Source organism: Cupressus sempervirens, chromosome 4 (genome assembly GCF_028749045.1).
Source record: "Cupressus sempervirens isolate cs-2001-9-10 chromosome 4, ASM2874904v1, whole genome shotgun sequence".
Classification (NCBI taxonomy): domain Eukaryota; kingdom Viridiplantae; phylum Streptophyta; class Pinopsida; order Cupressales; family Cupressaceae; genus Cupressus; species Cupressus sempervirens.
The window spans coordinates 115,756,230-115,781,390 of NC_143121.1; the positions used below are offsets into that span (position 1 = coordinate 115,756,230).

The 25,161-nt window shown below is 33.6% G+C and overlaps 1 pseudogene; it reads right to left on the reverse strand.

Annotated features, from left to right (window-relative positions):
• LOC149560196 (carotenoid 9,10(9',10')-cleavage dioxygenase 1-like) overlaps nucleotides 1–24,920 on the reverse strand; it is a 72,941-nt pseudogene extending 48,021 nt beyond the window's left edge.
• Between the last annotated feature and the right edge of the window lie 241 nt (nucleotides 24,921–25,161).

Consider the following 25,161-nt stretch of genomic DNA (forward strand, 5'->3'; position numbering starts at 1 on the left):
TTATTGGAGGTATTTATGGGTGGTTCTTCTACAAAATGTGGATTGGAGAGGAAAAAATTCTTGTTTATGTCATCAATTGTTACCGAGGTATAACTTTCCTTTGGTTTGGGTACCCACATCAAGGTAGAAGAGGTTTGTGCCTTGTCCATCATACCCTACCCCTATTTTAGATTTATTGGACCTGAACTATGCCACCAAAGGTTATATGATTCCTTTCCCTTTCCCTAAAGGACCATCTCCTCTATATCTCATCTTTTTCAGTAGGTCAAAGCCTTTCCTATGTAGGTGGGAGTAGATCTCAATGTTTTGTTGACTGATGTCTTCCACTAAGTTTGGAGGTGCACCACTTGCTTTGACAAAATGTGCATGATATGGTTTGGTGGAAGTAAGTTTTCCATGAGACCTCGGAGAAAGTGGGGGATCAAATAGGGAGACTAAGTACTCACCTACCCCTTTACAGTGCAACTTACATTTTCTATCAAATTCCTTCATCAATTTATCCATTTCTTCATAGTGTAGTTGTTTGGGATCTCTTGATGATGATGGCGATGAAGGAGTAGAAGGACCTGAACAAGCCACTTTCTCTTTACCCTTAGTTAATGTTGATAATTGGTTTCTTTTTAGGTTAGTTGAGTGTGTAGTGCCTATAATTGTGGACTAATTGTTGGCATCTATTGGTGTACTAGCTTCTTCTCTATTATGAGGCACAAGTGAGTTACATTATTGTGCAAAGTGTTTATCTCTGGGTATGGTTATCTCTTGCCCCATGTATGGAAATTTGAGGCACCGGTGATAGGTGGAGGGAATGACTTGCACGTCATGGATCCATGGTCTTCCTAGTAGAATGTTGTAAGTTGATTGCAAATCTAAGACCTGATAGATAGTTTCCTTCATGACTAGCCCTACTCTAATTGGTAATATGACCATGCCTTTGGAGGACCTTTCTTCATCATCATAGGCCTTGATCATAATGTTTTTTCTTGGGTCAACAACATCCTTTGTGTACCCAAGGGTTTTCACTAAACTGAGTGTGCAGATATTTAGACCAGCCCCACCATTGACCAATGCCCTTTTAACTTGGTTCCTATGGATGAATACTTCTATGTTAAATGGAGAGTTTTGTGGCTATATGATAGACATCTCATCTTGCACTGAAAATGACACGCAATGGGGAGTAACTAAATTGTTGACCATGTTTTGGAATCTACTCACATCTAGGTCATTCAACACTAAGGCTTTAGTGAGTATCTCTTTATGCTCCAGGGAGATTTGTAGTAGTTCAAAAATGGAGATGTGTACCGGAGTCTTGAGCAATTGGTTAACCAAATTATATTTGGGCATGGAGGAATCTGGGGTTGCTCGGTCAAGATTTGTCACTGGACCTAGTAGGATAATCTTGGAGGCTTGACCTGAAGTGATGGAATTTGAGGACTATTTTTAATTTTTATCTTTGATTATGATGACATTTATGCTGTCATCAAATCCAAAAATAATGCTGATGGTATTGTTGTAGTGGTGTGCATAATTAACCTTAGTTTGTGGAGGTGCATTTTGATTAGCCTTGGAGGACTCCCCCTTTTCATGACTCATGAAGGGGTTCTTAAAGGCTATATGATCTTCATTATTACTGAGATTATTTACTTCAATGGCTCCATCATTTATTAATTTTTAGATGATTCCCTTAAGGGCGAGGCAATTGTTCATTAGGTGCCCCCGATTGCGATGATAGGCACAAGTGTGTTTCTTGTTCCACCATTTTGTCTTGACTTGGGGTTCATATGGTTTAGCCACAAGTAATATGATGAGCTCATCAGCCAAGAGTGTTTGTAAAGAACTCTCATAGGACAGCCATATGGGTGTGTACTCCTTAGGTATACCCGAAGACTGATATCTTTGTGGTGGAGGAGCTTGATTCTAAGCAACTTGCTGGTTGGATGTTGAGGGAATCTTTGTGTTATGTTGGTAAAATAGACTAGTATTGTATTGTTGAGCTACAAAATTGGTGCCTAGTTGATTTAAAGGGGGTTGAGTGTGAGTTTTGACATGATTAGCTTCAACTACCCCCTCATTCGTGAAGTTTTTATTATTATTTCTCCACCATAATTTTTGTTTATTCGTGGACCGATTAGAGGGATTGTGTGTTTGTGTGGAGTTGTTAGAAAAACCTTTACCATCTTTAGATAATTTGATTATGTCATTGTTTACCAAGGTTTCTTCCACCTTGGTTGTGTTTTCTAAAGTATTCTTAAAGTCTTAAGGCCCTTGGAGTTGGAGCCAATAATTCATAAGTTTTGAGAGACTATTGATGAAGATATCTATCTTCTCCTTATCTAGTATGTCTCTATGGTATTTAGCAAACATGTGCCTCCACCATTATAAGAAGGTCTTGAATGATTCTCTTGGGAGTTGTTTTGTGTTGCATAGATCGATCATCATAACCTCTCTTTCAATGTTGTAAGAATATTGGGTGATGAAAATGGAGGCCAATTGGTCGAAAGTTTTAATATTGGAGGGTAATTTGGAAAACTACTCCATGGCTTGCCCTCCAAGGCTCCTAGGAAATAGACGCATCAAGTATGTTGTCTCATGGACAAACTCCATGCTTAGCATGTACAATTGCCTCAAATGATCTTGTGGATCTAATATACCAAAATATTTGTCATACTTTGGTATTTTCACATTTGGAGGAAAAGGTTTGAAGGTAATGTTTTTGTCAAATGGTAGGGGACACACCTTTTCAAGGCTAAACTCTATGGGTTGTATTTTTCCTCTTTTCATTTTTTCCATTTCTAAGTGTAGCTCTTGCAATTTTTTTGTGACTACATCTAAGAGTGATTCTTCTTGATCTCATTTCAAATTGGTCTGCATCAAAATCAGATGGTAGTTTTGCACCTTATTGTGCTAATGCGAGTATGTATAGTTCTTTCTGCTTTTCCAAAATCTTGTCCATGATCTCGACAAGTTCAGGATTTTTTGAAAATCCTCGTTCTTAGATTCAACGCTTCTATCATCCCATGCATGAACTGAGCCCATTGTGGCTAGGGATTCTAAATTTTGACCAAACAAGGGTGACTTGAGAGTAACTTCATTTTGCGTGCAATCTATTGTTGTAGTAGATTTTGAGAGGTTTAAAGGTTTTGTGCATTTGGTAGTTTTACTTGCTACTCTGGAACTTACTCATATGGGCCACCATTTTGGTTTTGTTGGCACACTTGTTTTGCATGGTGGCAAGAAAAGTGAGTGGGATCCTTTTAGTTTTTCAGCATTTTTCAAGAAGTGAAATTTTTTGTTGATCATGACTTGTTCATAGCAATAAGCTAATTTGCATAAGGTGTTTGCCAATGTTGATAGGATGAAGTCCACCTTTGTGAAGTTAGGTACAGATGTGAATTTTTGAATGTTCCTAGCTTGATGTATAAAGTGAGGTAATGGTGATTGTTGGGTTGATGATGATGTTGCTTTGCTTGTTTTCAAAAGATGCTTTTCATCAGATACAAAAAAAATTAGTCTTTGTAAAATGCTAGCACAGAAAAGGTTATCCAAATTTACAGTTTGTTTGCAAATAGCCTTTGTTTTGTATTTTTGCTCAGATGCGTTACAGGAATGTTCAGATGTACTATTTTAGTAATCAAATGCACTGATTTGTTACTCATATGTGCTATTTCAATGCTCAGATGTATTATTTTTTGAATCAGATGTGTGGTTTTAAGTCTCAAATGCACTGTTTCATAGGTATACACATCATAACAGCAGTCAAAAGCATTACAAGAATATTAAAAAGCGCTATTTTAGTAATCAAATGCACTGTTTCAAGGATTGTTCAAAAATGTCTTTGTTTTACAATTGATTTCTCAATACCAGTTTGAGGTTTGTCTTTCTAGAAAATTTGTGATTCACACTGGTGTTTATTATTAAGTTTTAAAGAACTCAACCACAATGGTAGTGAGATAAAAACAAAATGAAAAATCACACGTACCTAGAAAACAAAAAGAAAAGGCTTCCTAGCAAGGTTATGTAAGGTCAGTGACTAGTAGGTCCTAGTGTTCCAACTTTGTTTGGATTTAACTCTCCTGTAACAGAGAGCTTCCCACCAACACCTAAGAGGTTTGGAACAATCGCTTGTGAGACTAATAGAGGAAGGCTATGCACCAAACAAAAGTGGCTTGTATTTGATTAAGAATGCAAGATTGGGGGCAATCCCTCTCACTGGCCCTACTAGGGCAACTCAACAGGTAGCCCTTCTATGGCAAGATTATTCTACGTAGTGAAAAGTGAGAAGTGGAAGTCAATAGATAGGTCTAGGAATCTGACCACTCAAGAGAGTGAGAGCATATCCTTGTTGCTTTGGCTCCCCAAACATGTCAAACACAAAGGATTTATTTCTAGCCCTTATACTATGGAAAATAGGGGGGCTCCTAATTAGACTATGTGTGGGTTATTTTTCCTCATTCAACTATGACCGATCTTTATAGAAGCTTAGGAATTTTGATCAACTCAAAAGAGTTAAGAGAATAGGCCTACTTCTTTATTAGATCAGCAAGCTTGAATGATCTAATTAAACTATGTTTGAAAGCCCAGAAATGCTACACTTTTAATTGACAAGAGTAGTGGTCCACCTACCTAATTTGAAGCTAGCAAGGGCTAGGCACATTTATGAGGGTCTTCATTCTTGTTGCACACTATCCACAGTTTGAAGGCTTATTTGTTGATGCAAAAGGGACCTATACGCAAAAAATGTTCAGATCTAGGAGTTAGATTTATAAAATTGCAACTTCCATCAAATGTGCTATAGAAATGCTCATATGCATCGTAGGAAACCATAGATGCCCTATTTTATCATGCAAATGCGCTAAAAGAAAGTCAAAAGTGCTATGGGATACTTCAGATGCTATGCAGAAATGGTTAAATGCATCACATGACACCTCAAATGTGCTATTCTATTGTGTAGATGTGCTATTAAAATGCAGTATGAGATGCTTCAAATGCTTTGAAAAAATGATTAAATGTGTCATAGTCCTCTTAAGAGCACTATAATAATATGTAGATGTGTTATAGTATAGGGTAAATGCATTATAGAATGATGTATAAGCACTATAATGAGACTAAATGTGCAGAAATAGAGTTCATAAGCATTAGAATATTGCTTGAAAGTGTTGAAACAATGTGTAGAATCATCAAAAAATCTGGATCCAGCTCTTCTATGTATGGGAAAGACTTTGGAATGTTGTTCTTACTGATATGTGGCCTCCCAAATGTAGTAGAACCTATATTTGATTAGATCTACACAAAAGACAGCAAGAAAAACATAGATCTATACTAAAAAAGAAGGATTAGATTGAAAAACTTGAAAGTAGAGAGGCTTTTAGTTCAACCCCATGGTGGGCACCATTTTGTACACGGTAAAAAAATGTGTATTCATGACACTTTAACAAAAAAAGAAAATGAACTAATGACAAACTATTGTAGACCCAAGAAATAATCAACAACAAGTAACCTCTACAAATGTCTCATGTCTCCCTAACTACAACCACTAAAACAACTCTTAGACTAGCCTTTTAGTGATAGTTCTAGAATGGGATATTGCTAAAAATGCAAATCTATGATGAAAAATGCAAGATCTATGACTATAATGCAGAATATGTGTGAAATGCAACTCTTAGAAATACTTTTGAAATGATCATGCCATGAGCTAAATATGCAATAAATGAAGCTAAATGACATAAAATGATACTAACAATGCTATGAAATCACTATAATGACAATGTTAAAACAATGAGTCTAAATGTGCCTATAGTGTAGATGCATAAAAATTTGGGTCCGTTGTCTCTTAGATTTCCCTCCTATTTATAGGATTTCAAAAGGGGTTGGGGTAATAACTAGGATTTTCACTTTTGATTGGGGGTGAAAGTGAAACTCAAAATATCTCATAAAAGGCTAGGAGGAAGAGTCCAACAGACTTGGTTTTGGGGATAATATGAGGATTTTTCAAATTCTTTTAAATGGTAAAAGAGATATTTTCATCTTGTGAGGATAAAGTAATTTTATTGATTTACTAAATGATTTCTTTTCAACACCTTGTCTTTTTCTTTCTCCCTTTTTGCATCTTATTTTATGAATTTGAATTGTTTTCTTCCTCTTTTAAAGTTGATTTAGGTCTTGTCGATTTAAAAGGTGATTAATGACCTGATGCAATTTTTGATTTAAAAGTCTGTTGTGTTTCTTCTAATTTTCTCTTTAATTTGGACCTAATTGATCAAGATTGTGTGATTTAATACTTTTTCCAATTTTTGGGTTTCTACAATAAGTATAATCAATATCAACTAAGAAACAAATATCATTGATGTGTTGCTCTACTAGAGAGATTGGAATCCTTAGTCTTTGCTTCATGGACTTCTTGAAGTCCTCAAAATAGCTTGTCATGATGGTTTCAAAATTGGCTCCCATCTACTCTATGTATTCATTTATTTCTATAGCTATAGACCTATTGGTCTTCCAACGTATCTTACCAAAAGAGGGAAATTCAATCTTAACATAGAAGAAGATACATATCAAAATTGAGCCAAACTTACACTAAGCACTTTTGGATCTCCTTATCGCTCCCAAATTCTCCATAATTTGTTGCAGTTGTAGTTTTACCAAATCATATGTATTATCTTTCTTAACAATTTTGTACACATCCACTACAATGCATGGCACATTGTTTAGTCAGCTTGACTAGTAAAATTTGTGTGATATGACCCTCACTACAAATTCTAGAAGTAAATCTTTAATTTTTTCAATAGTCATACCTCTTTTATTCCACTTTGGCCCAGTGTTCTTCTCAATGGCTTCTTCTGAGTCACTCCTAAGGGTCTTTGGTTGTTCTAGGGTTGGATATCTTATAACCTATGTATGATTCTCGTTTGGCAACTTGATGGGTCTTCCTTCTAACCATAAACATCCATCATGAATTGTACTCAAAACTATTGTAATCCATTTATTCTTAAAGACAGTGGGGAAATATAGGGCATGGGTTGAGCCCTTTCTCTCAATAATGTTGAATTCTTCTTTCAATAACCCATTCTCACATAGTTTGGCATAGGCTTGGCAAATCTCCATGTCACCAATCCCTCCAACCTTACAATTGTAGAACTTTCTAACATCTTGTACCATTACAAATTTTGGAGGAATAATGGATAGTGCACCAGTAGGGTTGTTTTTATATGCAGCTTCAAGTATTGGCCTATAATCTGGTTGCTTAACTTCATTGCTAACTAGCTAAACTTCAAAGGGTTCCTTGTCCTTAGGATTCCTAGAATTAGAGGCTATTTTGCAAGCTAGGGTTTCAAAATATAAAATTGTGTAACAGTTTAGCTTGACTCATGAGAAATACATTTAAATTGATGAAACAGTGCTTGATCTCTGTTGGAATCTATGCAAAAGCTTCAATCTCTAGTAACCAATCACTTTTGTGCTCTTCCTCGTCCTTGCTCTGTGTTTGTAATGATGAATAATGATCAAAAAATTGATCTTATACCCTTCAATGCATAGCAATTAATGCTTAGTGTATATACAACTATACACTCAACTCCTTATGCCTTTTCTACTTTACTTGGCATCAATGCAAATTCCACTTCACTCGACAACTATAGGAATTTCCCTTACTTCGCTACAACTAGTCTTGGCTAACAACTTGACACACACTAGGATTTTACTCAGCATCTAAAGGAAACTTTCCTTACTCGACAGTAATGTGAAAAAACTTAGAGATTTAACTTTGGATTTTTCTCATAAACTTGCATCTTTATTCATGCTAATTTTTATCCTTTATAGTACTAACTCATCTTGGAAGTAATGTGTAATGAAGCATTTAAATATCTGTCCCACATACCTTCTTGCTTAGTTTGATGAAGTGTGACCACTTGACCATTCAAGTGAAGTGATCCCTTCATATGATGTGTTGCATCCATCTTTCTTCTTCCATATCTTATTCATTTCTCCTCTAATGTGCTCAACATCTACCTTTCCTTTTCCCTTGTTTGACTCTGAGTTGGGTGCCTTTGTCCTTGTTGGGTAGTGATTGCTAATATGACCAACATTCAAACAACTAAAGCTTGTGGTTTGACTCAATCATCTGTTGTAGCTTACATTGAAATGTGTTCTTATGTAGTTCTTTAGAATGTGTCCATATTCTTGCTAGTGGTGAGAGCTATGTCTTGTATTGTAGTCCCAATTGTAGGAATTTTCATGTCTTCTTCCCTTGTTTGATGACCATGTGGTCTTGGATCTGCAACCAAAGGCTTTGCATCCAAAATTTTGACAATTGTAGTAGCATCCTTCAAATCTTGGTGCATGCATGGTCCTTGTTCTGCATTCATGTGTATGATGACTTTGTTTGTTGCACTTGTTACAATGGATCATTTTCTTTAGCTTGGCATTCTGACTAGCATTCTTGCTCCTAAAAACACTAGTTTTATGTCCTTTCTTTCCACAATGATGACAAATAGGTTTAGAATTATTACCTTTATTACTTCTTTCCTTAGTAGCTTTGGATGATTCTCCTTCTTCAGTGCTTGTGTAGCCCAAACTTGATGTGTCTTTATTGGATCTAGGGGATTTCAGTAGTTGCCCAAAGTACTTGATAGCTTCATTTGGCTTGTAGAAACTTTTAGAAAACTCTAAATTCCCTCTTTTTAGTTCATTTTGTAGTTGCTCATTCTGTAACTTCAAGTAGTTATCTCAATGTCCTTGACATTCAACTCATGATGGGCCACATTCATCAGTTGACTTAGGGTATCTAGTTGCATGTTTGAGATTCTAAACAACTCTATAGATTTTTCTTCCAATTTGTTTGAAAAGATTCTTTTTATCTTCTTCAATCATGGCCTTATCCTTTATAGCTTTCTTCTTTTTTTTCAGTTACCTCACATAGTAGTATTGCTTTTGATTCTTGGTCCAACTTGAGATTTTTGTTCTCTTCAGCTTGTTCTCTATCCTTGTCCATGAGATCTACAATTGCTACATCAAATTCACAAGATTTTCCATCTATAAATAATTTTTTGGTGTCAATCTCCTTGTATTGAGTGTCATTTCCAACTATGGCAATCTCTTTCCTTCTCTTTAGCAAACTTCTCAAGGAATTTTTGGCTTCATCTAGTTGTTGTAGTAAGAGATGTATCTCAATCTCATGATTCTCAATGGTCTCTCCCAGCTTGTAGACTTCCATCTAAAGATCTTTTCTCGAAGATGTAAGGTTTCTCCTAATGATAAATCAACTCTGATACCAATTGTTGGAAATAAAAATGGAAATGTATACTTTTGAGGGGGAGTGAATTAGAAGTAGTAAACTCTAACCAATAACACTTTCAACTTTAAAACATTTCATGCATAAACATATAGAAATAACATGTAAAGCAAGTGAGTCCACATAAACACTTGACACCAGATATGATTACCTAGAAACCCTCCAATGAGAAGGTAAAACTAGGGTGGGGATGACACCCACAATTTTTCACTACTACTGCAATAAAGGTCACTTGTTAAGGTTACATGTTTTGACCATTCTCATGATTTGGCCTATGAAAGGCCCGCCTTATTAAAGGCTTATAAAGGATTTTTAGATCCTACCAATCTAATATTGCTAATTTCATATCCCAATTTAGTTCATCTTGATCCTCTCTAGTATGATATGGAATTATTGTAACCTTGATCATCTATTCTGCTAATTGATTATCCAATTCTATCCTTCTTCTAAGTCACCTTCAACTTGATCAATTCACCCCTTTTACTTTCTTCAAAACTTTTCTAGCATTACCTTCTTGCATGCATTCTTTCTCACACTCTATGGAATATGGGTCTTCGTCTCTCTTTAAAAAGACTTTGGTGGCTTAGGGTTAGGTATGAATCTACAAATTGAGATTCATCCAATTTTGCAACTCAATTCCTTCCATTTTCTGATTGGTTGCATGTTGATCGCATAGAGAATACAAATAGATTTGATCTCATCTTCAAAGCTTTGAGATCTATCTATGTGTTAGGTTAAAAATGGTCTACATAGTTTTTTGTGCCATTACAAAAAACTAGATCAATTCTGTGTTACTCGACACTTATTGATTACTAATTATTGACACTTACTAAAATTCTATCTTACACAACACCTAAACATGCTTTTCCTCTATTGTTCACTCAATGCATATACTAACTTGATATTGTCTATTTGCTCAGCACCTGAGTGATTTGGCACTTATTGAATTTCTAGCTCGACACATATTGCAACTTGGCACTTGTATATATTATACTTGGCATATGTTGCTAGCTTGACATGAACTTAGCAAATAGCTTAAATGTGTTGACACTCAATTGTCAAAACCAATTTGAGATCAACACCCCGCCACCACTACCTTAAAAATCTAACATATCAAAATAATTTGGGATCTCCCCAAGGACAAATTTACAATACAATTTATTTAAGAAATACATTGGAACCTCATGATTGTTGCAGGGAGGGGCATCAAATACCATCCACCATCTATTCCAAAATTTATTTCTAATATGATCATGTATGCACCAATGGATGGGGAACCTTTTAGTTTTATGTTTAACAGTGTATTGTTCTCCACTCTTTTTACGAAAAAGACATATGCTACCTTTTTCTGTATTTTTTTTTCTTACATCTTTATAGGATAATTTATTTGCATAATATGTTCTTTGTTCTTCTCTCTTAACACACCAAATATCCAACTAACCACTAACATAAGCTATATTTCTCATAATAGACTCAAGGGAGGATGCAAATTGTGCTCTCATAGGATTAGTTTTCCCACAAGCTTTCAACCTACCAATGATTTCATATAATTCATTTTTCCCTCTTTCTATTTCATTCATTATATTGTCTTGGATACCAAGAGAAAGTCTTTCAATTGGTGAAGGTTGTGGAATTTCTTGCTCTTCTTGTGGAGGATTTTGATTTTCATCTTGTGGAGGTTTTTTAGTTTCATTTTGTTGATCAGGCTAGGGATTTGGTTGTTGATTATTCACATTTCTTGATAAGAAACCAATTACATTTTAAATAAATAAACAAATCTATAGTAAAATTGCAAAAGCATACAAAACAATGCAAAAAGAAGAATAGAAAACATACTTGACGATCTCGATCTTGATCTCTAGCAACAAGGAGCCATTTTGAGAACGAGAATGAGAAATTTCTTCAAATTCCATAAACTTTGTGCGTGCTATTGAGGGAAAAACTAGCACAAAGAAAAAAACGAAAATGGAGTGGGTTATAGGTTTTCAGCCCATTCATAGAGTTCTTAAAAAGTGTGTACACACTTTGGGTTGGGAGCCCAAGACAAAGTGCTTGTGTGCTTTTAGAAATTTAGAAATTTGAGTTGTGTGTTATCTTTTTGGCACCACAACTTGGTGCATTCGCCACTTTATGTCATCAAAATATTTGATGTAAAATTTATAGCAATTGTATAACATAGCCTTGTCATGTTTCACCTACAAAAATGTCAAACATGTATAAGTTATTGCATCACAAGTTCAAAAATATATGATTGATTAACAAACTTATAAGTACTTGGAGATCTCTTAAACCATATGCTAAATCTATTTCCTTTTTGTGTAACATTGGAATCTCTATTACAATGAGCTTGTTTAACCAATGAAGACACATATTCTCATTTTAATCTATGACCAAAATGTTGACATCATTCAATCCATAACATCATCCAATCTTGATTATTTGCAATAATAAATGTATTGCATCCCACTCTTTAGCAACTATATAAAAGTAAATAGATGACTTAGAACATATTTATTTTGAAGATTAAGAATGAATTAACTACAATAACATATCATAATGTATTACCTTTCACTTTCCTCAATCTACCATTCCCCACCAAGTACTCCCCTTAAATTTTTTTAATGAAATTGAGATCCCAAATGCAATCTGTATGGGTCTTTGCTATGAGATTAGGAAGATATTGAGTAGCGTACACCATCATCTAGTATACTATATATATATATATATATCCTTCAATCATAGAGCCCTTAGGACATGCTCTTTGTTGAACCAAACCCTTCAAAAATTTCAAGTGTCTCTCAACCATCCACATTGACCTAGGTTGTATAGGTCCACACAATTCAATCTCCTCAAGTTGGTGTATGAGGTAGTGTTCTTGTGCATTGAATTTTTTTTTAAGGTAAACACTTTTGCATTTCACACATTAGCAGACGAATTCTTTTCTTCAAACATTTTATATCTTCTTTATGGATTTATTTAAATGACAACCACCTACAAGGGATTCAAGACACAAAAACATATAAATACAAGACTTTACAATATATTACTTGTTTGATATATTGAAAAAATATCACTTCTTAAGTCATGTATTTTCCAAGATCATATATCACTTGTTTGATATTATTGTCAAAGTTGTTTGGGAGTGATAGGCATAGCACATACTGCAATAATTATGAACTGATCATTTCTTTCTTTTCTAACATAATGCAATGAAATGTGAATCTAGTTTCACAAATATATTGTAAATACAAAATACCATGACTTACCTTGATGAAGGTATGTCAATCATGCATTTTTAGGCCTGACCCAAATTCACTTTTATTTGATTCAAGATTGTTTATTTTTGCATCAAATTGAATTTTTTGTTGACTTCTTTTATGACATTACTTTGTTACTCTATCAATAACCAAGGAAGGGCACTTGCATTAACATGGTCTCCATTGCTATTGATTCAATGATATTTTCCATTACATGATTGGAATCATGAATGTCACTATAAATTTTTGAAAGTTTTTCACTGTCACGCCTTCCAGCTAATATTTTCCATAGTATCTCTGTTACATTCTTTTCAATATGCATAGTATCAAACAAATGCACAATTTGTAGCTGTCGTAGTAGGGCAGCCTATTAAATTCTCTGGGATAACATTTTAGTCCCTTTGGAAGGTGATGAATGATGCCTTGACAACCTTTGCAATCATCAATTACAAAATTAGCCAAAAAAATACAATCAAAATATATAATTTCCAAATATATACTATTAGGTTGAATGATACTACCTTGAATTCCATTATATTTTAACTGCCATATGTGAGGTTTCATTCTTTGTGGCTTTGATGTAATCTCTTCTTTTCCATTGAAAATATATTTTTTGGCAATTTGAAACTTATGATTTTTGTGGAGGAAGTGTTTATTCTCATCAAACACCTACTTTCTTAAATTTTTGGAATGATGAGATTTTATCTTTGGACAACACATTGGACATGCAAATTTTCCCTTTGTTTGAATATCTATGAGATAACAATACAATTGGATGAAATATGTTCATTTTTTGAATCAATATTATCACGTACAACTAGATTTCAGCACAACATACTACAAAAATGTGTCCACCTTGGGGCATCATGAATTTACCACATAAGCATTGCATGGAATTGAACTTTTTTTTATTCATTTGGTCTAGAGATATCATACATAGTGAAACCATTCTATAACACTAGCAACTCGTTGATAAGAGGTGCAATATATATATTCATATCTTTCACTTCATACTTACCTAGTTGAATGAACAAGATTAGATAATTATTGTGGTCATTTCATGTCTCCAATACTTATAATTACATGTAGATAACAATAAAATAATAAAATATCTAGAATAATCATTACCAACATAATGTGTCCTCTCTTTATTGAAATCCATGAAGAAAAGCTTTTGTTGATAACAAAAATAGGCCACACTGAGTAAACAGATCTCATCTCTCCAAATGGATTGATACCATCAGTTGCTAGAGAAAGCCTGAGATTTCAAGGTTCTTCTTTAAAGTGTGGTCACTTTTCCTCTATGTCCATAAATATTGAACCATTCATAGGTATTCAAATAATGTCATCTCAATTTCTATTGCAAGTATGGTAATCCATAAATTATGCCAAGTTATTGTACATAAATAATCATTTAAGACATAAAATAATGGAGATGTGATGAATAACCTTGTGCACCACCTTTTTTGTCACTTGATCATTTCAATATCTTCTCATATGGCATTATGTTTCATTTTTTTGTTCTTTGTGATAAATAACATGATCTTCAAGACAAGAATATATTGCTTGATACTCCATTCCAATATGTTTCATAGTGGCACGCAATTCTTCGTACGAGTGATGGAGACCATTTGATGGTGGTAACAAATAGTCACCTATCAATCTACAACAAAAAATATAATTAATTAGTATAAATAATCTTAATGGTACATGTTTCACCTTTTATAGACTATAATGAGGGTTATGAAAAATGTTAGCATACGTGACATTGTTATGTTGGATAAACCACTCATAACCTTCAAATTCACCAACAATAATACAATAGAGAGAAAAGTTGATCGGGATCCTTTGTAAAGGGTCATATTTGCCTTCTCAAGTAGAGATATATGTCAGATGACCTCAATTTCATCATCATCATAATCATCATCAGCAACACTACCACCAACACCACCAGTACCAAATGTGACATGCATCAATAGATTCCTACCATCATCTTCAAATGTGTTTTTTGGCACATGATCATCATCTTCCATGGGATCATGATCTTCTCCTTCAATACTCACACCTCCATGTTCCTCCATATTCACACCTCCATGTTCCTCCAAGATGTGGTGGTCTATATCACATACTACCCTAGGGAGATTGACCTATATTAAAATTATGATAATCAAATCCCCATTCTATGATTCATATGTATATTATTGTGAGAACAATATAAAAAATAACTTACCAATGGATGATAATCAAACCCCCCTTCAGTGTAACCATTCTGCCTACAATGTCTCTTAGTTATTTTGATTTTGATTCTTCTTGTCTTTAAGCCATTACAATTCTTGCAAGGACAATAATATTTATCATCGCCTTCTCTTTGAAAGTTAGACAACAATCTAGTGATTGTCTCCCTATTTTGATCAAATTCCCTTGTATTATCTAACATGATCCTTCTTCATGGGAATAACTTATTATTGTACCCTTATTGAGTTGGTTGTAAAGATAAGTTTGGTGTAATTAACGTGTATATCTATAAAAATTTTGGACATGTTGTACTTAATGTTTATATCTACACATATGGTTTTGAAAGAAATTTTTTGTGTAATTAATGCATATATCTACAAAAATATTGGACATTTTGTACTTAATGTTTATATATGCACACGTGGTTTTGAAAGAATTTTTTTTATCTAATTAATGTGTATATTTGCAAAAATATTAGACATGTTGTACTTAATATATCTGCATAGATGGTTTTGAAAGAAAAATAAGGTCTAATTAATGTGTATATATGCAAAAATATTGGACATGTTGTACTTAATGTTTATAACTACAGATATGGTTTTGAAAGAAAAATTTAGTTATCTCACTCAAATTTGCTATGATTCCTTTTCAACATCCCACCTTTGCATTTCATTCCTACTCATCACATTTCTCACCAAATGATTGAACCATCTTAATATTGTTTCTACCAAACCTAGCTAGTTGTAGTTGGTTGATCATCATTTGATATGAAATGATTGTATATGCAAACTCTAGAAAATATAAGTTTATATTATTTGTATGTTTGACATGGAAATGGATCTAGATTCAACTTTACATGCCAATGTGGCAGTCTGGTATGCTAGCAGTACATGTAGGTTGATCACATTTCTCACCAAATGATTGACCCATCTTAATATTGTTTCTACTAAACCCAACCAACTATAGTTGGTTGATAGTCATTTGATATGAAATGCTTGTATATGCAAACTCTTGAAAATAGAAGTTTATATTATTTGTATGTTTGACATGGAAATGGATCTAGATTCAACTTTTCATGCTAATGTGGCTGTCTGGCATGCTAGTAGTACATGTAGGTTTCTTATGTACTACACTCATTAAGTGCATCATTCCTTGAGATTTTACTTCAACCTAACAACATGTCCTGTTTTCCATATTTTTCCTCATTTATAAGTTGGATATGGGAGTGTCAAGAATGTCATAATTTAATCCTCCAAAAGTATCCCAACAAACTTTAAACTAGCCAGGTCTCATCTAATGGTTGTTTGTTAGCAGTTGGAAGCTCGACATGAATCTATTAACCAATCCAAATGAATTTGACCAACTAAATATATATAAGTACCTAATACCTTCTTATGATAATAAAATGATTGAAATTATACCCAAGTATTTGATTTATTTCATGCTATTTAGTACTACTACTAACTTTTGTACATTATTGCCACTAAAAAAAATAATAAAGCAAGCAATTCAATAGTATGTGGTTTCTAAAACTTCTTAGGCTGAAACATTAAAGAAAATATTTCCCTATTGTTAACAAACTAATATATAAAATTTATATGGTAGGTCTAGTCATCAATAGTTGTCCATCATTTTTTGAAGCATTGTAGGTATAGTCATCAATAGTTTTCCAAAGGGTAATACTCACCTTTAAAAAAGTTAATCATAGTTTAGATGTGTTGCAAAATAAATAGAAATAAATGAAATCAATTTCAAACTACTTAAAGACAAGGTAGAGAAATTCAACTACTAATTTCCTATCTAAACACAAAGAGCTATTATCATTGATTCATTACATTTGGGCATATCAAAATATTATCCTAGAGACAACAATATGATCCATCCCATAATAAGTTATGGACTCAGACTTGTGGTAGTTAAGGAGGAGAAGAACTTTTATGGCATCTTGTTGAGACAATTATGATGCAACTAGTTACTGGTTATTTGAATCTAGATTATCTTGGTATTTTGCCTATGCTAAATACAACCCAACTTTAGGCTTAATGTGAGTGGAAAAGATGACATCACAAATTTTGATGAGAATTCGACAAACATTCTCTCATAAGATTCCCCAACTTCCACCCCAAAATTGCACTTATGTTGATCTTAGCACTTTGCAAAATAGAGTGTCTGTAATAGAATTTTAAAGGTTTAACTGTGATGTAGAGCTTTGAAGATCAAATAAACAATCCACTCAATTGACCTTATAGGCACAATGTTTTATCAAGGCTTAATACATCGTACTAGCCAGTTTCATGTTTGCATTATTGTTCAAAAGGCTTGACCAAGGAAGTGACAATCTCAAAAGGTCAATCTACTTTGGATCAGTAGGGAATATTCCAACTATTTTTTAAATTAGCAATCTAACACATACATATGACATGGCTAACACATGGGCATAAAAAAGCTTCATGTTCCTTGGCCTGGGTGACCAATTTTATCATGGGAACCAAAACAAGTAAAAAGATATCCAATCCTTTGAATTGATTCTTAATTGCATATTTCTTTATTAGACTTCTATTTGGTAACAACACCCTACAAAATCAAATTTCAAGTCACTATAATGATTGAACTTGCAAATACTTATAGGTTAACTTTTCTTTGGTTGTCTACAACATTGATTACAATAGGACTCTTAAGAATCTTATTGGATGAAAATATATATTATAGATAATAGTTACAAAATCCCTTACAAGTAATAGACACCCAAAACATTGAAAAGAATAAGTTTTGAACAAGAATTTGTTAAAGATAAATTGGATTTTCATGATTTACTATAAAAAATCAGTTTTGTAAGATCTATTTTACTGATAATTATTAAAATATTTGAAGAATCCATATCCATTAAAGGGTAGAAATGAACATTTCAGACATAAATTACATGTCTTTTAAAATGATTACAATTTGAGAGATGTCTTCAATAGCAAATGAAAACTTTCTAGCTATAACAATCACTCTTTAATCACAATTAGACAATATTCTCAGAATAAGAGGTTTAAAACGAAATAAAATCTTTTTCATGCACTAGGAAATAAAGAATCACATCCTCTAAAACCTTTATTAACTTCAAATTTTATTGGAACTTTTCCCATATATTTGCAATTAACAACAGAGTGCAATTTACTATTGTATTTAATAAAAATTGATATGACAATCATGCTAGAGCCTCCATTTATTATTCATGGACACAACTCCTAGGTATGAGAATTAGTCCATTTGAAAAAATATTCAAAACACTACTAGACTTTAAAGATTCATAATTTTTGGATGGTGACAAAATGAGATATCAATCAAACTTCATCCAAACCCTTGTTAAGAAGGGTTTTGGGACCCCAAATAACATTCTAGCTTGCTCTGAAACCAAATCAGACCCCAGATAATGTGTGCAAAAAAATATCCATGAAGTGAAGATTAAGGAATATGAAATATTGATAAAGAAAATATTAAATAATATGAAAAAAAAAAAAAACTCACTCGCTTGAGCAACATAAATTATAGGACTAGATGAATGAAACATTAATGGAGAAAAGATTGAAGCATATCAAGAGAGAGATCTACCATATGTTAGATATACCATAATAGAAAATCAATTGTAATGGGAATTCACATGTATTCTAATGCATATATTGCCTTATATGCACAATTGGCCAATGTTGTACCTCATAGAAGATAAAAATTTGTAGGTACAATTACTGAATCTTGTACTACACTAGATAAGATGTTCTCTATTATGTACAATGTTCAGCTTTGTGATTGCTTATAAGAGTGTTTCAAGGTTGAGAATCACTTCAACATCTTTTGCATGGTTTAGAGGTAATGTCATTGTGGTAGAGGCTTTTGCAAGGGAATGAGCCTCGTGATTATGGCATTTACGTAAAAGAAAAACTTGCTTCTTCAACTCCTTACACTCAACTCTTCACTAAAGTTATTCTTCCAATAGTGAGAATAGCTGCGACAAATTCCTGGGAGCTGAGGGACCTAAGCCTATGCTACATTTTCTAGAGACATGGGAGAAGTTACTACATGCTTCAATACTTCATGAATTTTTGGATCATATAGTGATGCCTAAATTAACAACAACAATAGATACTTAAGATCCTTGTAGGGAGACTATGTCAATACATGAATAGTTAATCCTTGGCTTCCATTATTAGGCTAGCTTATAAAGCCTTTATATCCAACCATTCATTATAAGTTGGGTAATGCAATTCATGCATAGCATGCAAGTGATGCATCTGCATATGCAACTTTGTCACCTTGGAAAACTGTATTTGATCCTGGTAGCTAGGAACAACTAATTATTCATTTTATTGTTACCTATTCTGATGACAATTCTATAGGAATTTGTAATCAACCCAGCTAATCAGCAACTAGAATAGTTTACATAGATTATGGCTTGTTTCTTTCTAAAAATATATGCTATGATATGTTTTTGTAAAATTTCTTGCGAACTCTACCCATTTTTTTCGGCCTGCATTATTTTTGTGTGGCATCTTGAGGTAAGTCACTTAGGATAGGTTTAATGAGTTTTTTTGTTTTATTATTTGGATTCTAAAATATGTATGGAAGTCGATCAATTTTTCTATTGTGATAATATGTAATAAGCACCTTAAAAAAGATCTCTCTCTATATATATAAAGAGAAGCCCTCAAACAACTAAGAAGTGGAAAGAAGCCTTTCAATACTAGTATTGCGCTAAATGGCTAGTTTTACACTTGATCAGCCCTCATAGAGTTCACTTTTACACATTTAAACATAAAGAGCCCTATTTTTTCCTAGTAGAATGTCTCAAATAGATTTTAGCTAATGAATCAAAGATTGTAAGATGTCCATAAATGGAACTTGTTAAGTATGCTTTAAATCTTATTACCAGTCTACATTGGTACACACTAAATGAAGAGGGTTATCACTAATTGATCAAATTGGGCATATGTTTGTTTTGACTTGGTCGGTACCTCTTCTTGTAAAGAGTGATTGCATATTATGGTATATCTTTCACCTGATATGAAATGCCAAGTTGGTCACTACTTGAAATTATTTTGGAATGATTCTAGTGTGACCTATAGATTATTAATATGGAAATCAATGCCTATAAGAAGTGGCATTCATAGAGATGCATATATCAAATAAAATGTGGGTGAATCTTATTGCTAGACTAGTCAAATGAAGGTGGAGGGGATTAATTGTAGGAGGGAGTGCCATCTAATACTCCAATAAGTGTTTTTTAATTCTAAAGTTGTAGGCCATCATTTTTAGTTTACGCACAAGCACAAAGAAATAAGTGGATGGTTTCAACTTTGCTTCATTTCATAGGCAACACCAAGTAACATATCAAATGCTAACACCATTCTAGAAATTTCAACACTCAAAGAAAATACACCATTGGGCATTGCTTTGAATGGACCAAAGATTAACTCTTTTAGAAGGAAAAGGAAAGAACATTTACATACCTCTTCTGGCCTTGAAGAAAATCACAGAGGTGCAAGGGTATGAAGATCACAAGGGTATGACAACAAGATCACAAGGGCACGACAACAAAATTACTTATCACAAGGGCATGTCAACATTCATAGCTCTCCACCCTTATTCAGAACTCTCCACCTCTTTCATGCACAACTTCATAATCGATCAAAAAAATGGGGAATGATGTTGAGTTTTTGTTTTTTTGTTTATAATCATGATGGTGTTGCAATTATGATGCCAATGTTAGTATTGCAATGACATTGGGGACAATTGCAAAAAAGAAAAAAATATGAAAATCACTGCAAATTACATTGTCATCACAAATTGTCATTGCAATTTGACCCCAAATGTTGTAGTGATCCAACTCAATACTTAATCCATTCATCCACTTCTTCGCAAATTGTTATCAAATGGTTCCTTGCATTATCAACTAAAAATAAATTTCTAGTAATTACGTAGTGATATTTTAGTTATTTCCAAGTTGTAATAAACTATAAAACATGTAAAACAACTTGAAACACAAATAAAAACCACACAAATTGACACTACTATTTTAATATAGAAACCTTGTTAAGGGAAAAATCACCTAGGACCGATAACCCAAAAATTTCAGTCATCTAAAGTGATCTTTGCTAAGAGACAACCTTGTTAAAGGTTACATACACTTTGTTAAAGTGGCCTTATTAGAGGATTTCACCAAAAGACCATCAAGACCTTATCACTCCATCTCCTTAACTAGAAAGAGTGGCCTAATTTTGAGGACTTACAACACCACTAATTAAAGTTTCCATATATGATTTCATAAACTTATTAGATCTACTCGGTGCTTATGAGATTTTTAACTACAATGGTTAAAGAGTAATAATATCAAGTTATTTGTTAATATTAGAAACTATCTTTTCTTGTTCAGATCTATATTCTTGCTCATTCATTTGATCTCTCTCTTGGATCTTCTTTCACTATGTACTTGAATTGGCTATATAAATCCTCTTTCTACTTCCTCTACTTAGTTCACCTAGCTCAATAGTCTCCTTTTACCTTCTTCTTCACACTTTTATCTCCTCTTTGCAATATACTAAGTAGAAAATTCAATAACATCAGGCAACAATGGCAACAAAAATAACAAACTTTTGAACTAGCAACTTGAAACTATATCATTCTCCTCCTTAAATAGTTTTCTCAAAATTTCAAGAATCTTCTATCTTTTGTAGCTTAATCAACATCATCAATCTTAGGTTTATAATAGAACTCCTTCATACAATAAACTTGGAGACATAGAGAATACATCTTGCATCGAATTTTGTATTCATACTTATCTTCTTTTAATATCCATCATCAGATTCTTCTTGAATTTTCCTAGTCATAAATCTCGTAAAAAACTTTATCTCTTGACTTATACCTTCTCAAACTTTCCATATTTCCATTAAAGTTGGCCTCAGATTCAAATTTTCCAAACTTGTTCATCCAGCTGTCACTCAGTAAACATAACATAACATTTACTCAGGAAAATATAACTTGCTTAATAATGACTCGCTTAGGCAACATTGTGTTCTTCTTCCTTTTCAATCACTTGAGCACTAGTGTAGTCACTTAGTCAATACAATCTACCTTCATTAACCTTGCGACTCAGTTAAGTTTGTGTTCTTCAATACATTGCAATAATACATGATTGTAAAATAATCAAACTAATATTACATAATCATTGGCCATCTCATTCAAGTACCCATTGAATACCTTAAATATAACCTCTACCTTCATCACACTTTCTTCAAATCCTCTTCAGCAATCAAATCCTCTTCTTTAATCTAAATGATAGGGTACTTTCCCGAGTTAGCATATTGTCTAGTGAACTAAGAATTTGACATTAATGAAAATATAACAACTAATATGACTCAAATTACATGTACATTCATGACATCATCACCTAACAATCTCCCACTATCAATTATAATATTAGTTGGGGCTAACAATTAAAAGCTACAAAATACCCATAACCACACCAAACACCTTAACACAACATTCTCTCTAATCTTGTCCCTAACCATTCCCTCACAATTTGTCTCCCATTAAAGATCTTAGCATATTACAATTTGTAACTCTAAATATTACACCAAGACACCAAGCCTAATCTGACCACTTCACATATTTTTCATACTTACCTTAACCCATAATAGTAGAACTAACCTTAACAATAATCTAATGTAACTATAATTGCAATTATTCACATAATAATACTACCAAGGTTAAAAACTAACCCTAATCTTAACCATAACTATACCATTTCTTCTAAGTTAAATGTTGATCATATATGTTTGAAAGTGTTACCCATTTCCAATTACCCTAATGAAAACAAAACACATCTAGGGGTAGCTAACTCCCATTTTCAACATGCCCATTCAGACACTAGGCCAACTATAAGGCTAGACCCTTCTTCTTCTTCAGGCTCTACAAAAACCTAGGCGGGTGGACCTGAGATTCAAATGATATCATACCAGTGCAAAAACATATCCCTAAATCTATTAAGCAGATTTAACCCTTTTTTCTCCTAAAGAATTATGAAATAACATGGACCTACAGTAGCTAGGTGCAGATCTATGAGGGTTCAACTTTTATAGCTCTTTCATCATGAAAGGGAAAAGCATTTAATTAATAATGTTGATATCAACAAGACCCAAATATAAGCAACAAAATATAGTGATCCTATCTCTTATCAGTGCCTTATCTATTGGGCAATTAAATGAATTATAACAATACATCTTCTGGAAATCTTAGACATATTACTACATCCAGATCCCTGATCTATCCTTCACCTTATGCATAGACATTTGCTTCAGATTTGAATCTCATTCTCAAATTATCCCATCATGAAATCTGCAAACCCTGTGATAAACACCAAGCAATTACATGGCTCTTTGTTCCATCTGCAAGACATTTTAACCACATACATTCCAAAATGAAATGCAACCTAATTCATGCTCTTGGTTCACAAATTAGAAGAAATTACATATCCATGAATAGGAGACAAGATTCAGACTGAATTTGAAACCATTTGCTGCACTTTATTTGTTTTCTTTGAAATCAAATACATGAAAGACGTACAGAAAATAACTCATAGATCACCTAATAGAATAGAACTATCTGCATAAAAGATACATGCTACTCAATACAACAAAGAAATGCTAAAGAATGGTGTCTTAGTAGTGAGTCCTTTTTTCTCAAAACTGGAACCAACTGGTTTCTCAGTAACAAAAACTAGAACCCTTCAAATGGAAGAAAGAAAGAATAATATAGCAAGGAGATGAATTCCCAAATTAAAAGTGAAGATGACAAGTGTCCATTTGGAATCCCATCTTGTGGAACTGAAAACCTCTTTCATCCTTTTACCCATCTAATCTGATTTTTTGTTTCATCATTACATTGTAACTAATTGGAAAATATCTCTATTTAATGATGAAATTCTTTGAATCACCAAAATATCTGATATCTTCATGAAATGCTGAAGGAATCAAACTTTAATTGATTTTAAATTAGTTCCATTCGACCCCAACTGCATTTTACTATCTTAGATGCATATCTAGGTCATTTCCATGTTAGAAATCAATTTTGAACTCTGATACCTGAAATCGGTTACAATCTGGAAACTTGGGACAAAACCCCCTAAAGCAAGAACCAATGGCACTCTGTGGAAAATTTGACTATGGAATCAGAAAGTTCGTCTCGTTCTGGTTCTGGTAGTATATTGAAGTGCCCATTTTCGACATCGAAAGCCCCCAAAATCTTAATTTGAAAAATGCCCCCTTTGATAGAAACTCATGTCTGCATTTCTAAGATTTTAAATTTTGAAAAAATTAAAGGTTCTAAAGTTTAACTTTAGCATTAAAACCTTTTAAAACTAAAATTAACGTGGCCCCATGCTTTTTAGGAAATAATAAAATATTATTATCTTTTATTACTCTCATTCTTTCCTTATCCTTCCAATCTGGGTCAACAAGCTTTGACTGTCCTTTTGCCACGTGTCCACATTTGATTGGCCAACCATTTCTCTTAGATGCCATGTCATCATCTATGGGACTCATCGCCACATGTCATTTATCTACTTTCTCATATTTTTTATCGACCTTGCAACTTCCTTTTGCGGTTTAGCGCTAACCGTCAAATCTCGCCATGTGGCAAAATATGACGGTCCCATTCTTGAGCTGCCACTATTCAACTGTGACCTGGGCCCACTGCCATGTTGCACCTAGGCACATTCCCGCATTTTTTATCTACCCCACAACTTCATATTACGAGGAAGCGTCATTCATTGGATCAAGCCACGTGTCGACATCATAGCCTCCATCACCACATTAGCGTGCTCGTTAATTCGTTTAAAATTTTGATCTTGTCACACTAGGTGATGTCATCATACAACAGACTACAAAATGTAGCACGCAAGGGGCCCACCTCATTGCTCACGACCTCCATAGAAGATGCTTGCTTCAATTCATATTGCAGCATGTGAAGAGTTGTATTAAAACACTTATAACTCCCATTTTCCCATCAATGTGGGATAATGGTTTTAATACCACTCTTGCCCTTGCACTTTGACTGCGAAATGCTTCCTTTCTGTATTTTGGATGCTCTGGGTTTTTGCTCATTTTCATGCCTGCGGCTTTCAAACTTCCTCATCAGTAGCATCTCCCCCTTTTAAACATGTTGCTCCTATAACGCTGCTTTCAATGTTTTGGCGTGATCTCTTTGTGCTCAACTACCCCAGCACATTGAAATTTGACATTTGGTGGATTCTCCATTGCATGGGGATCTCTGAACCTGGCTCATCGTGTTTCCTATAGATGTGGATGCTCATTTTAGTTATTATGTTACTGATCTGTAACTCCCCTTTTA